Raw genomic sequence first — 18,642 nt, 5'->3', positions numbered from 1 at the left:
ACATGTGTAAAAACCACTACTACAGGGCATTAGAAGCGAGTCTCCACAGTAAACATCGAAGGCAGTGTGATACTGCATGTGTTGGCAACACTTGAGCCAAATTGAACTGGATGTAATGCTGTTAAAGTGAAGATCATGGGAGGTGGTCAGTAGCTTGCGAGACTTCAGATGCTTGCTACAGAAGAGCGAATGTTATTAGTGGAGATGGTTTTTCAGGAAGGTGACCAATACACAAACATGGTGAAAAGATGATTCCATGAACGTTTTTCTGTCTGTTCTACTACATTGTGATACTCCGGTAGATTTAATAAATACAGTAGAACCTTGATAATTTGAAATTGGATAATTCAAAATCCCACCTAATTCAAAGAATCTCTCATTCCCGGGAACATGAGGTAAATTATTTCATTTGAAATGTGGAGAATTCGTAATTTGAAGAGCAATGTCGGTTCCATAACTGAAATTTACACTTTTAATTCAAAACTGCCTTTACATTATTAAAATAGTAGTAATTTACAGAGTAATTTAAATTGAAAATTTCTCTGCATCATGATAGAACGAGTCTTCCAGAACCTGCAGGGGCAGCTTTCCGCATGTTCACTCGCTTCAGTGTGTTTACAGTTTGCTTCATATTTGCACAGTTTGAGTGAAATCGTAATTCTTCTGTAATCAGCGTTTTAAGGAAAGGCACAATATCACGTAGCAGGCAGTGTGTGGAGACTCAGAATCCGTGAACACTGGCGATGCCAACGTTTGGCAAAAAAAGCATGGCTCATATAGCCTAATGAATTCGTTCGCACCGAACAGTATTGTCAGTTCCGATGAAACTGCATTTTTTTTTTTTTTTTTTTTTTTTTTTTAAATGGTTTCTGGTTTTAAAGCAGAGAAGTGCCAGGCTGGGAAATTGTACAAGGGGGTCACTGTACAGTGTTGCAATGCACACAGAAGCGAGGGACTTCCTACCCTCTTCATAAGAAAGTTTGATGAGCCACAATGTTTTAAGGGCATCGGGCACTTTCTGTGCAAATACAGGTCGTCTAAAAATTCAAACACCGAGCTTGATAGCTGCAGTCGCTTAAGTGCGGCCAGTATCCAGTATTCGGGAGATAGTGGGTTCGAATCCCACTGTCGGCAGTCCTGAAGATGGTTTTCCGTGGTTTCCCATTTTCACACCAGGCAAATGCTGAGGTTGTACCATACTTAAGGCCACGGCCGCTTCTTTCACACTCCTAGCCCTTTCCTGTCCCATCGTCGCCAAAAGACCAATTGTGTCGGTGCAAAGTAAAGCAAATTGTAAAAAAAAAAAAAAAAAATCAAACAGTATAGTACCCAAGAATCCAAAAATAAAGCACTTGCACAGCGGAGCCAGCATAATTTGTCCTTGTCTTTGAATCTTGTTTTGTTTTTTGTTTTCTTCTTCCTTTCTTTCTTTCTTTCTTTCTTTTGTTGTGTGAGGTTATGTTTGCCATTGAGTTATCCAAGTACATCATTTGAATAATTTAAGTGCAGCTTGTTCGATACATTCCAGAAATAGATTTTTTTCCGTGGCATTTGAAAGGTTTAAACTTTGTATCAAGGTATCAGTATCAGTAAAACCTCGTTAAGACGTTTCTGCAGGCGACAACAAAAATGAACGTGTTAAGCAAAAATAGTACTATTGAATATACAATTAAAAACTATCCAACAGGGATATGGACATATTAGATACAATTTTTTCCGATATGAAGGCATTTTACGTCGTGTATCCGCAGGAACAGTGAAAACTATATCTACCATTTCTCAAGATAAGAGGAAAGTATTAGAAGGTGTGAAAAACATCAGAGAACAAATATGAAAACCTTTTCTGCTGGGACTTATAAAATAGTGCATTGAATGGTGTGAAAAACACCAGACAAGAAATATGAAAACATTTATGCACGGAGCCCAATAAAAATATCCAAGTATTATTGCAGATCACACTCTTTCTAAAACAAATGTTAGTAGATGCCTTTTATTTCGGAGCAGTGGGTTATGAAACATTGTTTTCTGGTCACACTCTTAGACAATGAATTGGAGGTTATACTTGGCAATGTGTGACTGCGACAGAATGACTTTGGCCGCCATTTTGAAAACTTTGATCGAGTCGAAACTCGAAGGTGCAAGTTAAACATTCGTGACCTTTGCGCGCTTAAAGATGTGGATGCCAGTCCACTTTCTGAAAGATTTTAATGTTGTCTTCATTAGAAGGGAATTACACTTTTTCCGTATCCATACCTAGGCTATCACAAGACAAATATACACCACGCTGGTCAATTTCACCCGCTTATATCCCTAATCCAGATATAGGCTACCGTATCACGCGAAAAAACTTCTCAACACAAAATAAATTTCTAACTTCTGAATGGAATAAAAGCACAAATAAGCTCACTTTTCCCGTAATGACGCAACTGTGGTGATGGCTCTTACCAGAGTTGTAAATCTCGTTTCTTTCACAAGGGATGCCAAATAACATTTTCAGGGCTAGGAAAAATGTGATTGTACTAAGCAGTAATAGCGAAAATTCGTCATGCGATAAGTGAGGTATTTTTATATAGATTTAATACGATAAGAATCGGGAAAACATGTTAGTGAGGAACGCACTGAATAAATTTTATTTATAATTTACAAACACCTGTTGTGTTGATAATTCGAATGGAGCGGTCTACTGCCTGACAAATCTCTCAAACAGCTCTGAAGCGAATACCATGAATTGGTTCTTTCATCTTAGGAGTCAAGTCAAAAGTCACAAGGCTTAAGTGTGGGCAGTATGGTGAATGGTACAGCAATTCCCAGCACCATCGACTGAACAAATCGGCCACAGCTTGCGTTATCATGCAAAATGATGGGTGGGTTATATGGAAAGTATTACCACTTCTTTTTTCAAAGCTGGTCGCAGGTTGTGTTCCAAATATTAATAATACTGCGCATTGACAGTCTGCTGTGGAGGAACGTAATGTGTTAGAGTAACACCATCACAATCGTACACAAGAATAACCATAACTGTTACATTCCTGAGGTTCTGACAAACTTTCGATCTTCGTGGTGACCTGTAATGACTCGCATTTGTTCATTTTGCGTTTCGGTTGTGGCTCATACAATTTGGTCATGTCTCGTCCAGTGTAATGATGCGGCATGCGAAATACTCTCCTTCGTGCTCATGGCGTTCCAATTGATTACGAGCAGCGTTGTATTGTAACTATTTCTGTATTTCCTTCGTATCACGCAGAATATTGGTATTACCCGTTGTGATGCAATTTTTCTCATGTCTGCCACATTTTGGCATCCTGTGCTGAAGGCTTTTATCCACCGTGCCACTGTTCTGTAAGGCATTGCAGATTCCCCTCACGCCTTTTGAAGACCTTGATGACACTGTCATGCTGTATGACCTGTGGCACATTCAATCTTTATTCAGCCTCGTTGTTCTGTTTTGAAAACATCGTGACAAAACTATCTCACATCACCAGCTAACACGAGGCTCTGTTTCTCTCGCCATTTCGCGTGCACGTGATGTGGAAAGGGAGAGTCCATGTGCTCTGAGATAAAGTAGGTATGCTATCGGCGACATTATTAGGTTCCATTGCATGGCGTCTCTACAGCAGTGTTGCCTTTATAAACGTTCCAACCTTCGTATTTACATTAAAAGATCCATCAGATATACTATACACAAAATTGGTTCAACTTGTTTGCAATTATGTTCATTTGGCATAAAATTATGCAAAAGGTTTCTTCTGAACATCCAAATAGTGTAGGTCCTATGTCAGGCAAGTTTAACATGCAGGTTTGCACTATGGACACTGGAAAATATTCTTCCCATTACGACCTGAAGTGAAATAAATAGAATTAACTGAATTACCAGTCACATAAGTAATAGACATACCAGCAAAAAGGGGAAAAAAGGTCTTGCCTTTTATAGGCTACAGTCTTTGAAGTCACTACTGGCATTGCAGGAAGAATTGCTACTGCTATCAATGCTCACATCTCAACCATAAGAAGTCATCTTCAGTCCTGCCTAACATACATGAGTTTTATAGAAGCTCTTTGCAATCGCCTTCGAAGAAATCGTGTCCAAAGCATGCAACATCCACTCACAAAGGAGTTAAAATAATTGTACTGCATGTTTTGGCTCCTTGAGCCATCATCAGCCATAAAATTTTTACAATTCAGAATGAAGAATTTGAAGTTCACCTTTGTTATACATATTGAAATTATTTTATTCTATTAAAAATTAGCACCTTGAACAATTAATTATTGCAAATTACAGATTACTTTCACACCTATCACTTCCCAAAGTCAGTTATTCGTACATGGTCCTCGATAACACAAACATTGTTAGCTGTATCAACCATTGATTCCTCTTTTGAAACAACTAGCTTTCTGATCATTGTAGAGATACAGTACTAGCTGCTGTGCGCTTAGACTTTGTCATATTGAAGGAAATTCATAAATTCATTAACACTGTGACACAAAAAAATTGCACTACTTCAAAACATGTTCATAATTCTTGAGGTTCATTATTCACCAGTGCATACCTGCCAACTTTTAGAAAACAAAAATAGGAAGATTTTTTAATTCTTGGATTTCATCACATATATTCCACCACAGTCTACGTGAAGAAAGGTCAGGACAAAAGGCATACTTATCTACAGTTACAATGCGAATTGACCATTAAATTTAAAATCTTAAACTAAGAAAACATAAAAATAGTTACAAGAAAATGTACCTAATCACTCTCATTTATGACATTTACATACGAATAATATTTGTCACACCGACACGCGCAACAAAATGCATAATACCATATTTTCTCGCGTAATTAAGGCACACTTTTGACGAAAAATACAGGCGAAAACAAAAAAACTGTCCAACACGAGAACGGCCGGGCATCGAAGGAGGGACCCTGCTACATTACCCCAAACCATTTGTATCCAATCTTGTATGAGTGACGTGTCCATCCACCCTTTTTCTTGAATACGAACGTGGATCACTGGCGGAAATTTTGCTTTAGGCATTGTTTCTCGTTTTAGAACAATGTAAGGTGCAAGCTTTCTGCCATCAGCTGTTACAGCAAGCAATGCAGTACATCGTTGTTTTTTTGCTTCCGGTAGCGCGTGCAATAACACTGTATGTTCCTTTCTTATCTATTGTTCGACTTATGGTATATGGAAACTGATTGGCGTCAAACCTGCCGTTCCTAATAAGGGAGATAAAATATTCCTTCACTTTACGCTTCTCAATCACAAAGCGCTGAAAATGGTTTAAATCATTCGTCACTTTTAGGCATAATGTTGTTCTTTGTCGAAGAGAAAGTCCATTTCTCTTCATAAAATTAATTCAGCCTCGGCTAACCTTCAAATACGAGACAATGATTCCACGTGCCGCGGCTATTTCTCATTCATTAAAATGCAGCATTTTGTGAGAAACGGCTTAACCAACATTGCGTAACAAAATCATATAGTTAAGCAGATAATACTCTACTTGCGGAAACTTGCCGCTTTTTGATCCGCGAAATGCTTTGCGAGACTTGTTGGCCGCTTGAAGTGCACTTCTGTTACCGCGGTAGTGCATGTTTCATTTGGACACCGAAAACTTGCTGCCCGCTGCTCTATTCCCGTATGTTTCAGCGTAACTGATCACCGCAAGTTCGTATGATGCAGTATTAATCGAGTACGGTACTGTGGACTGACAAACAATTTTGAGATCACATAATGTCCCGTACGCGAAACACTCGTAAAACTAGTGCAGTGGAATTTCCTGCCGGCTAATACAGCACGTTGCCTGTATTTGGAATGCCCGCTTTCGCAATAGGAAGCCTGCTACCTGAGTAGTTGGCATCTTTATTTCGAAACGCATCTGGAGCTGAGTGATGGGTCTTCGAAGTTGTGGGTGTGTCAAATTCCACTTTGGACCCAAAAATATTGGGATGTGTAAATTATGCAAGGGCGTCGATTACGGTACGCGAGAAACTACAGTAGTTTCCTTCAATATCCGGTAAAATGTACAGAAATTTATAGGCATCTCTGAGCACTTGGAGATAACGTTTGCCATATTTTTTTGGCATAACGAGAAAAGAAAATACCAGAAAATGTCGTAGAAATGCAAGAAAAAACACGTGGCCTACAACTCCGACGAAACTACGCACAGAAACGATGTTAACAGCGCGCGAACAACACAATAACAAACTCGTTATTTCGTCCCGATTAACTGAGTCGTTAGCGAGCGCTAACCTCTTGCTTGCAGGACGATTGCCGCCCCGAATCCCCAGCTGTATATATAAAGCGCACACTCTGCTGTAGTGAGCGAAGGCGACGGACGAAACACTCACGAAATAAAGCATCAAATACGCTTGAAAATTAGGTTTCGTAAATTACACAAGCACATAAGAATTTATCCTTTATTCTAGGGGAAGAGTATTGGCCGTACTAGAGGTTATATTAGTAAAAAATCGGAAGAAGTAAAAATAAATCGGAAAATCGGAAGACGAGTTAAAAACCGGAATGTTTCCGGGTAAATCGGAAGGGTTGGCAGGTATGCCAGTGTAACAACTAAAAACCTTTATCACTTGACAAGGGTATTGCGACATAAATATATATATATTTTTTTTTTAACCAAACTTGACAAGGGTTCAGTTCCTTCCTTATCACCTTCACTATCTCTGTCCTCCACATCGTAGTCATGTCAGAGTTTGAAGAGGATGAATTGCCTACAGTAATTATTTCATCCACTGCAATATCTAAAAGCCAGCCTGTGATGTAGGGGTAGCATGCCTGCCTCTTACCCGGAGGCCCCGGGTTCGATTCCCGGCCAGGTCAGAGATTTTTACCTGGACCTGAGGGCTGGTTTAAGGTCCACTCAGCCTACGTGATTACTTCATGACCATGCTTTTGTGAGAATTCATCCACATGGTAGCAAGGAGTCCTAGGTTTCAAGGCGTTGAAAGAATTATAGGAATGCAAGAATGCAACAGAAATTTAAGCCTATATGCTCTCATGCAGAAAGTGGTTAAGACTATTTCAAACACTTCGGAAAGAAAAAAGAAACACTGATTTGGGCTGATTCATACATACAAGGAAGGCAAGAGATCTTCACCTTCGAAGATAATATACAGTTTCCATCTCAAAAACTTTAAAACTTTACAAGCTTGAACAAAATGAAGTTAGGTCTGTAGGGGTGTATACCATGCATGGAAGTTGGCAGTGTGTGAAGAAAAGGTCTGTACGACGTATGGAGGTTGGCATCAAGGGTTAGAGGAAGAACTCCCACAAAACAAGTTACCTTTGATGGTAGGATGCTCCCTCCTAGCTATGGAATCATAAACATGATGCCATATTGCATTTTCCTAGAAGGCATCCAAGTTTGTGACAGTTGGGCTTCGTCACCTAGTCTTTCCCGGCGTAGAAACGCAGGATGAACCTCTTTCTGTAGATTCTTCTTTCTCCTTAGTTATTTTTCCAAACAGTTGTCCAGCTTATATAAGACCTGCAGCATTTATCTGGCAACCTGGTGAAACGGGATCAAAGGAGAATAGGAACGTTGTATACTTTCCTTCTCCTAGAAAAACTGCCTATCAGTGCAAATCCTTTCTCTTGCCTGGCACCAAATTGTGACACCACGGCCTGAGGTATTTCGTTCATAGCTAGGACAAACCCTAGGCATACCTTTTTAAGAAATTATCCATAAATTTGTAAACTAGAACTGTAACCGCCTATCTACTTAGTAATGAAAACCAGTATATAAAAACAGTGACAACCAACAAGAGAAAAACTTACTATAAAATAATAAACAACAACAACAATAACACAGCTATAACAACTCACAGAGGTAATACCATCGAAAAACACAACATGGAACATAAAGACATGCAACAGCTCATGGACGAAAGACTGAACAAAACATACGCTGGCAACATGGAACATTAGGTGTCAAATAAGAACAAATAGGAACTCTCTGATGGCCATATATGGCTGTTCCTGCCAAATATTCATGTTCATACTTTTGAAAGTAGCATTATACCATATATTCTCGCTTAATTAACACACTTTTTTGACAAAAAATACAGGTAAAAACTTTGGATGTGTAATTTATTCAAGGAATTCAGATATTTAAAAAATTACAATTTATTTTTATTTGAAAGATACATTAAATATACTTGGATATGCTGTACATTTCAGCACATCCTCCTCTACTTTCAGAAACCTGCCGCTATTTGGTCCGCGAAAAGCTTTGCGAGACTTGTTGGTCTTTACCGCAGTAGCACACGTTGCATTCGAACACTGAATACTTGCGGCCCTATGCCTATGTTTCGGCATAACTGATCACAAATAATACAAACATTGATTTGCTTTCCACCTATTCAATACAATGAAAAGTTTTTATTGTTAGGATTTTATCCTTGACATAATACTACAGTTGGGACATGTTTCGCTCGTCTACTGAGCATCCTCAACCATTATAACATCTCAAGGTTCTTTTTCTCCACTTTGGGCCCAAAAATATTGGGATGCATAAATTATGCAAGAAAATATGGTAAGTCATCGTTGGTTAAGATGCCAGTATAACCACTTCACATCAGTTTGTTCTTAAGATATTATGTACACTCCTCTGGATTATGCTTTTACATGATGCTATGTCAGGTGTTGGTGATTATTGTTTTAAGAGGAAGTCTAACTAGGCAACCATCCTCTACTTAACACTAACCAGAGAGAGAAAAAAATGGAAGGGATCCAACACTTCGAAAAATGAAGGTAACGGCCAAAGAAATACAAGGACCATGAAGGGCGTGAAAATGAAACTCCCTAGGTCTCTATACCTTATACCATTGGAAATGAACAAAAGTTAACCAAGGGAGGTCAGATAGGATAGATGAAAGTGTGGAGCGTGGCACAAGCAAGTGGAAGCAATGCCAGGACTCACACTGCCATGTTAACCCTTTGCAGTCCAATTTTCTGTCACATGTTCCAACAGTCTGGTCCAAATTAATTTTGCACATTTTTTCCTAGTCAGATTAAACTCAGATCTTTTATTAGTAAGTATATTATTATTATTATTATTATTATTATTATTATTATTATTATTATTATTATTATTATTATTATTATTATATTCTATAAACATGAGTCTAGTGATTTACTTACAGCTTTACACAAAAGTCATCACTGCAGGAGTGAAAAATAACATGGCCTATTAACTTTGTGCGTCTTCTTGCTTTTATAGAGTCACTGGAACTTCCTCTTCTAAATCTTCAGAAACAGCATATGATGGTCCGGGATCATTCCGTGCTTTTTTACGCACAGGTCCAGTCGCTGAAGTTTCACTTGCAATGCTAGAGTTCACTACATTTATATTCACTTGTCAGTTCTCTAAATTCATCGTCTAATTCAAATAAATAATCATAGTCACTGCTGTCTAAATAAACGTGCATACGTATTTCACCATTCATATTTGCCGCTTTTATATCACAAATTCAACTGAGATAATTTGAATTCACAGATAAATATGCCTTGTACAACACGTGTGCAGCACTACTCAGTGTAAACAAAACACAGCTGACAGGCCGCGGGTAACCATGACGATACACAGCTGCATATGTCTCTTATTTCCATGGAGATAACAGAACGGCTTCCTTTGTGCACAAAAATTTGCTGTAGAAACTTCAGGAATCTTGATCGACCTCAATCAGGTCAAAGAACTTCAATAAATAACTTCTTAAATAGAACGAAACATAATGTCGAGGTGACCTCGACGTTGGACCAGTTACAATAAGCCATGATGTTGAGGTCACCTCGATGTTGGACCAGAAAAGGTTAAGAGCCTCCGGGGCTCCTTTTATTCTCCTCTTACAACAGGCAGGGAACATCGTGGGTGTTATTCTACTGCCCCCACCCACAGGGGGAATCCAGCCTTAAAACTGGGCAAAATCCTTATTGAGAGCCAACCACAATAAATTGGGAGAAAGGGACAAAATATAAGGATGTTTTTAGTAGAGAGGGTTCTCCAGGAAGGTGACAAATACACAGACATGGACAAAAGATGCTGATCTAACCACTTCACACCAAGTTTTTCTTGAGATATTATTTACACTCCTCTGGAATATACTTTTACATGATATATCAAGTTCTTGTCCCATTAATGTTATTAAATGAGTTGGGAAACTGATTAGAAAGGATCATTAGAGTATTGTGTGCCGAGTGTGGGGAATATGGAAGTCTTTTGACTCTGGTGGAGCAGGAATGAACGCAGAGAGAGAAGAGAGCGAACATATTCAGAGCGGTAATGCCCAATTCTGTGGAGGAAACAGGTCTGCTGCGTAGACAGATTTCTAAGCTTGGTGTTTCTGTTCTTACAACTGCAGCAAAGAATAACACTGCTCTGTCCATCTGATTAATATTGGAGGGAGAGGCTGTTGTCCAAGTCAGAGAGCAGTAGTTCAAGAGAAATTGAATAATCATGAGGAAGAAAGTTGAGATCAGAGATTTCTTTGAAATGGTAAAAAATGCGTAGTCATTTCCTAGCCGTAACTGTATATATTTGTGTGTGTTTTTTAATTGTAGTTTGGGATCGAATATCACGCTTAAGTCCTTCTGTTGTGTAACTACGGCGATGGGCTTGTTGCATAGGTAATGTGATGTCAAAAGAAGAGATTTACATAGGGCTATGGTCAAGTGGCTGCGATTTTCTGGATTGGGGATAAGTTTCCAAATACGGCACCAGTTCGAGAGGATGTTGAGTGGGAGACTGTAGAAGAGCGGAATCTCATAGATTCCTGATCACCCTAAATATCTTGCAGTCATCTGCAACAAGGAAAACGACAAAGGACCGAGAGCACATGTTGTGGATGACCGAGAACCGTAAGGAAGCCAGGAGAAGAGTCAGAAGACTCCTATGAAAATTGAATTGTTTGAAGGGTTTACAGAACAGCAGGATGTGGTGGTGGTGATTATTGTTTTAAGAGGAAGCACAACTTCATATCTAGAGAACTGCTCATTGGGACAACATTTCTACACTCTGCTGTCCCTTAACACCTGTGGTTTTTCAAGTGACTAGTGATGGCAATTGTTGTTTTGAGAGGAAGTATAACTGGGCAACCATTCTCTCTCTATGCGGTGAGTTGATGACACGGTACCGGTCGTGTGGCTTTAAGCTTGAATTCAGGGTTAGAACCGCACACTCGGCAGCCCTGGACTGGACCGTAATTAAGGCCATGGGCTCTTCCTTCTCTGGTGGTAATGATTATTGTTCTAAAGGAAGTAAAACTAGGCAACCATCCTCTGTTGACACTAATTGGAAGGGAAAAAATAGAAGTAGTCTTTGACACTCCAAAAAATAAAGGTGTAAGGCAGAGAAAGCTGTGGGCCAGAAATGGCGGGACATGAGACTCCCTAGGCCTAGCAAACCTTGAACCGTCCAGTCGAGCAAGCATTTAGGTCAGGGGGGTGAAAGTCTAATGGGGCTTATGGTTCCAATCTGTAGCTAGCTTCAGGTAGTTTTAGTCTCTCCTTTTAGATGGCACTGGAGGTCATTCATAACGTGTAAATAGTTATATACAGGTTCTGTAGATGCCACGCAAGTAAGCATGAAATGAGCGATGTTAATAATTAACACGTTCAGTACCAGCTTCTGAGCGGGACACTTGAATGCCTGGACCGGCCATTTTGACGCCTGGCCCTCTTGACTTGCGTCACTTAATACAATTTACGATTACTCCTAAACTAGAAATGTTAGAAAAATGATACTTTGTGCTTACCACTAGTAAATATTTAGGGTGTGATATCTGCTGTCACAGGTTTCAAAATACGTCTAATTTTATACAGCCTATCTGTATTTTCGGCATAATGATTACTGTCACCGAAGTGAAGAAATGAAAGAATATGAAGGAAGAGTATTCGGAACATTGTATCAGAAAATATCGGAGTATGAAAAACAGGGTCTTTGGTCCAGTACATTTTTATATCAGGATTTTGGACTAATCGGTTTCCACAATTGCATGATCGAAATCTTTGTGAAAGGCCGCGGCGCCGCACTTATCACTTGACTCGCGTATAGATTGGTCTGCTCACACACATACTGATAAAATTCGTCATTCATGAAAATACTCACGTAACTCAAAATATCCTGCTTATATTTTATTTGAACGTTTATACCTGAATTCTCTGTAAATGGTGGAACGGGTGGACAATAACTAGGATGATATGTATCTGGCACTTCACTTTTCTCTATAGGCCTATCGGATTCGGGAATCGGAATTTTCTCGTCACTCTCACTTTCACTCTCTGAGTCTATTTCAGGAATAAGTTCAGCACCAGAATAATCATTGTGAACAATACATAATCCTTTTTCTTCCGTAAGAAACTTTGTTTTATAAGCCATTATACTACACTCGGTAAGAACGACATGCACTGCATTGAAATCTCAAGTACCGTCTTGACGCGCGAGGAAGTGCTGAGATATTCCCGCTAAAACAGCTAAGATAAACATAAGCCCACTCAGCGCGACGGTTATCTCAAAAAGGTCAACCAACTTCCTGCTACAACCAGTAATGCTGGCTAAGGTGTAAGAATGCATAGATGACGAATATAAACAGCATTGCTTCGCGCGGAACATTAAACGTCTTACGCCGTCCACGGCCCGCAGCATAGGAGCAAGCTTAAACGTCTTATGCCGTCCACGGTCCGCAATGAGTTAAAGGCAGTTTGTCTCAAAGTCAAGTATTTCAAGTCTAACCTCAATCAGTGGGCCCTTCTAACAAATTAGTCATATGACGTCAAGCATTGTGGAGATAATATTGCTGGATTGCATCGAATTTGACTTTACCCAGTCGATTAACCTTGTTCCAACATACATTGATTTTAATTGATAGTTCCGATGATGCTGCAGTATTTGTGTTGTTTGAATTCCAAGCGCTCATGTGCTTGTGCTGTAAATCTTTGTTCCTTGTGCTTGTTTATTTGAAATATATCTTTGCCAGTCCTCCTGAAATCCTCTATTTCCTATCTTAGTGCATTTAATTCTGTTATTTTATTTTCATGTGGTACTTGGATATTGATGTGATACCCCATTCTCTTGCATATGGTGTGCTCTGCTGTCCTGCTTTCGAAGGGATTTCTTATTTGTTATAATATCAGCTTAGTGTTAATGTGTCAATCATTCTTTTGAAGTTAAAGCTGCTTTGAGGTGTGTGGTTGTTCTCGGTAACATAGTATGCCATACGAACTAGGGGTATCAGATCGTTATTTACAACATAGTATGTACTTGGAAATAAAAATATATGAATTACAATGTATTGGGCATGGAAGTAGTAGAACTGCATTATTATCGCCGGCTTGAAAGTGGGGGGGTGAAGGAGGGGGGAGGAGCTGTAAGCGTACCCGGATGTGCGTCACTGCGCCGGATGTCGCTTCTCTGCGCTATCTGTTGATAATAGCAGTAAGATAGTGCACAAAATGCACACTGTGGCGCTATCTCTGATGAGAGACTGAAACTACTAGCGCTGAGTGGCTTGGTACCGAAATTTATCATTGAGTTTCATCTCTATTCTATTCTATCCTCTTTGGTTTAGGTTATGGGGTGAAAGCTCGTTTCCTAGAACATGCCCTTTGGGTGGGAAAATATGCACCATCTAGACTTGTTTACCTGCTTGCCAAGGAAACTTTTTTAATGGAGGATCTAAGACTACGTCTGCCTTCTACTGAGGCATCCAACAAATTACTGGAACGTAGGAGGATGAAGAGAACAGAGATAGATATTGATTTTTATGGAACATCAGCGATGATCGACCGCAACTGGACAAAGCCGAAACAGGAGCTCTTTTTTTTTTTTGCTAGTTGCTTTACGTCGCACCGACACAGATAGGTCTTATGGCGACGATGGGATGGGAAAGGCCTAGGAGTTGGAAGGAAGCGGCCATGGCCTTAATTAAGGTACAGCCCCAGCATTTGCCTGGTGTGAAAATGGGAAACCACGGAAAACCATCTTCAGGGCTGCCGACAGTGGGGCTCGAACCCACGATCTCCCGGATGCAAGCTCGCAGCCGCGCGCCTCTATGCGCACGGCCAACTCGCCCGGTAGGAAACAGGAGCAAAGACATACCGTTACGAGACTGGCCATTCATGGATTTCATTATAAGATTTGTGAGAATAAGCTTTTTCATTTGCCGAACGAAGGGTGTGTGTGTGTGAATTATGCGGACAGAAATGTACCCTGTATCATATAACAGTATGTCAGATGAGGACAAAATCTTTGCCTGATTACAGCAGTGAAAACTAATCCCTGTTCGGGAGATCATTTCAATTTTATTATGATTTTGTTATTGTACTCTGAATCAGGTCTCCATGAGTGTTAAAAGTATTTTTGGTTTGTAGTTAATGCCCTTTCGAGCATACCTTAATAAATTATTATATAGTTGTAAACGACAAAAATTTGCAGAGATAACTTCTCGAAATGCACAGTTGAAGTATTTGCCAAAGCAAATATACCTCTGGAAAAACTGGAAAGCAAAGAGCTAAGAGCCTGGATTACGGAGTTTTCAAACAAAGAGCTGCCATGTGTGAGAAGTATATTTACCGGGTAAGTTCCGGTTTCATTGATCGGGTACGGTTTAGGTATTACGACATTAAAACCACGCACAAAATTGAAGGATACCGAATTTCAGTGAGATTTCCATATCAAACAATTTTACTCGTACCCAATTGATCCAGTAATTTTAAATTATTTTGTCATAATTTGAGGTCTCTATTTCTTTCTAGAAGTTGCATCTGACCACCAGAAAAAAAACAGCAGAGGCTGTAGTGGGGAAGAACATCAACATATTCTGTAATAAAACTACAGGTAGAATGTGCCGTTGTGTTTTTATCGTCATATTCCAATGATACAGAAGTTGATGCCCATGGGGAATCTGTAATATTTGTTCCGAATGAGTAAATTTATAATACCAATATAAATGGTCCGTTATTGGACATTATAAACCCTCCAGCTAACTCATTCCTGGTTGCCAGCGTTTCGCCCTCGTGTGCTAGGCTGGGCTCACCAGTTGGCACCCAGCACACCCACCAAGACGCATGGCTAGTGCATACCGTGGAGGCCACTGCGTAGGCTAATTGTAGCCACCGGCAGTGCCAATGCACTACGAGACACTCTGTCTCACTACTAAAAATTGATGCCTGCTTGGCCATCAGATGATACAGAAGTTGATTCCCATAGGGAATCTGTAATATTTGTTCCGAATGAGTAAATTTATAATACCAATATAAATGGTCCGTTATTGGACATTATAAACCCTCCAGCTAACCAACTGGTGAGCCCAGCCTAGCACACGGGGGCGAAACGCTGGCAACCAGGAATGAGTTAGCTGGAGGGTTTATAATGTCCAATAACGGACCATTTATATTGGTATTGTCATATTCCAAGTCGCAGCCGGATCGAAAAGAGAGCTGCACGTTGTTTCTGTGAACTGTCTTGATGCAGCAAATGCTACAAACTGCTCTTGTGCTGTTTTAGAAGCTCTGCGCAGTTATAGTGTACCATATGGTGCAGTTAAAGTATTTGTTTGTGACAGTGCCCCGTACACGACCCGGTGTTATGAAACATTAAGTGTGGTCATAGGGGATCATTTAATGCTTGTACAGTGCTGGGCACATAAGATCAGTTTGGTTGGCAATAGTTGGGTGGCAGTTATGACGGATTTAAATCATGTGGTTGCGATGATAAAGTCTGCATTTTTGAACACAAGAAAGCGAAAATATAATTATTTACAATTCTTAACATCAAAGTATGGTGCTTAAAAGGAAGCAATGCTTTTTCCTGCACCTGTCATAACCGGATGGAACAGCTGGTTTCAGGCTGTCTTCTATTTGAGTGCTTACTTTACTGATGTCACATTTTTCAAGATGTCTGACATGAAAGACATCAACAACTTTGGTATTACGTACCTGACTGATCTGAGTGACCGAGAAGTGAATAGGCTTCACTCCCACATGGTTTTTGTCACAGATCATGCAGCTGGATTGGTTGACCTCCTTACTGAACTTGAAGGGTCTCTGTATCCTACCTCTCATCTCCTTTACCCCAAACTGCATAACCTTGACGCCAGTTTTACCTTCATTTGTGAGGGGAATTTTTCTGCGGCAACTAATAATGCTTTGATTAAGCTCACTCCTCTAGAGCAGGCTGCATGTCGAGACACATTTGTCAAAGCTACTCATTCTTCACAGTGCAAGCTAGTCACATTGAAAGCTAAAGACCCCAACCATAAGCATTTTTGTGGTCAATTTCTCAAGCTTTGTATCCAAAAAATATAATTTGGAATAACACTGATAAATAAGATGAGCTTGAGAAATTGTTTGGAGTAACATATCTCTCACGAAACTATATCTGGCCTGGTTACTGTTCTCTGAAACATGCAATTTAAACCCAGATGAAAGAAAGTGAAAAATGTGATGTCATGCTTGCATTAACTGCAGTTCAGACAGAGTTCAGCATATTTGCTAAATACTGTCTTGAGTTGTTGTGGACCCCAACGAACAATGTAGATAGCAAGCATGCGTTGTCTCATTACAACACAGTGGTTAGACAGATGGTGCAATTTGAAAAAAAGCAATGCCGAAGTACTGACAATGCTTTCGCTTGAGCAATGGATTTGTATTGTGTGTGAACCAAGGACAATAATTGCACTTCATAAACTTGGAATCATTAAAATTAATACCATGCGATTATTTTAACTTTGTAAATAGAGGCTAATTTTGGAAAAACAGATGCTAATTTTGAAACAAATAGATGCTAATTTTTTAGGTCCCTACCTATTGTTATCTTACTTGGCAACTATATGAACAAACTAAATGATCTGGTACATTACAAAATAGTATAAAAATGCTCATTAATTATGTATTAAAAACATTTATTGCTATGTAGCAAACTTAAACTGTACAACATAAAAATTGGGGTGTAATGATGTTCAAAAATCATGAAATTCAAGAGAGCTCTTCTCTTCATCTGTACCATAGCCTTCATCATCATCATCATCATCATCATCATCATCATTTCCCTTTATCCAGCTGTAGCCGGGTAGGGGCAAATATGGTTCCTCTCCACTTTCTTCGGTCTTTCCACCACTCCTCCTCCAACACTGTGTCCCAGTCCAGGTTTCTTTCTATAATGCTGCGTTGGATGGTATCCTTCCATCTCAGTCATGGTCGTCCACGGCCTCTCCTTCCTTGGATTTGCATTTCCATCACCTTTTTTGGCATTCTTTCGTCGCTCATTCGCTTTATGTGCCCAAACCATCTTAGTCGGCTCTTCTCTATTCTATCATTCATTTTTTTCCACTCCAATTTCTTCCCGGATTTTCTCATTCCTTATTTTGTCTCGTCTACTCTTCTGTATCATACTCCTCAAGAACTTCATTTCGGCTGCCTATATTCGACTCTCATCCTTCTTTGTCATTGTCCAAGTTTCTGCTCCGTAAGTTGTTATGGGTATGTAATACATCTTGTACATAGTATCCTTTGCTTCCGTTGGCACATCTTTGTCCCATAACATGTTTCTTACACTATGATAGAAACAACTTCCAGCTTGAATCCTTTTACTAATCTCCGCATCCAGTCGAGCATTCTCCATTAATTCACTCCCCAGGTATGTAAACGTTTCCACTTCTTCCAGGGGCTTATCTGCAAGACTAATCTGACCTTCCCCTTCTTTCTCCCCTCTAGTTCAGTAGCTCTGTTCATGATCTAAATACTACCAATCCACCTTATGGAACAAAATCTGAGAGAAAACTTTGTACATCCAGTAATTTTTTAGAAGGCTCCTCTCCTTGAAGGAAAATCTTTCATGCCCTTACTCTTACAAGCAGTTTTCAATGCTCCACGCACACAAGCGAATAAGTACGACGGTTGAACAGCTCTTGTCATTGCCTTCACCAGGTAGGGATGTTTGCAAATCACGTACCTTTTAAAGTTGACATTTGACCATCCATTGAAGTTGCCATCCATTGAATTTTGAATTATGTTCCGTAGTAAAAAATTGAGACTATTCATATCATCCAGAAACTTTATTGTATATCAGCAGATGTGGCAGAACTTAAGAATACTGATGTTAATTACCTAGTAGACACAGACTTCGTGCTGATCGCAGAAACTAAGTACCAAGTCATTTGTCTCTTTCGCACAACTTAAAAGTGCTTCTTCAATGATCCATATCGGAAACGAATGAACATCTCAACTCTTTCCCATCAACATCATTGTGTTCACACTTGTTTCACCTGAGTTCTAGAAGATTCCTCTAGTGCTGATATTTTAGTGTTTCACCTGGTCTTCTGTGAGGTGCAGTCAAATACAGTAGAGACAATTCATGTCTTGCCTTTACTTTGATTTTGACGGATGATGGTCTCTAGTAAGACCAAAACTAGTTTCAAGAAATATATGAAACTTTTTTTTAAGGTTACAACAAACGGTATTGAATAGGTGGAACCCTTTAGCTTTTGTTTTACACTATTGCTCTTCAATGCAGATTAATATGAAATTTATTACCTATGATGAGAATAAGCAAAAGTCCTAAAGTAATTAAATAAGAAATTTTATCCTTGTGTATCTGGATCTGTTGAGCTAACAAACTATCAGAAAACATTATCTGAAATAA

The 18,642-nt window shown here is 39.5% G+C and overlaps 1 protein-coding gene across 1 annotated transcript in view; it reads left to right on the top strand.

The window, feature by feature from the left end:
- Nucleotides 1-18,642, top strand: part of Mcad (Medium-chain acyl-CoA dehydrogenase) — a 92,503-nt gene that overhangs the window by 66,196 nt on the left and 7,665 nt on the right. The gene's annotated exons all lie outside the window — the stretch shown is intronic.

The sequence above is a fragment of the Anabrus simplex genome, chromosome 5 (genome assembly GCF_040414725.1).
Source record: "Anabrus simplex isolate iqAnaSimp1 chromosome 5, ASM4041472v1, whole genome shotgun sequence".
Taxonomy (NCBI): Eukaryota; Metazoa; Arthropoda; class Insecta; order Orthoptera; family Tettigoniidae; genus Anabrus; species Anabrus simplex.
This window is presented reverse-complemented; position numbering and strand designations above follow the sequence as displayed.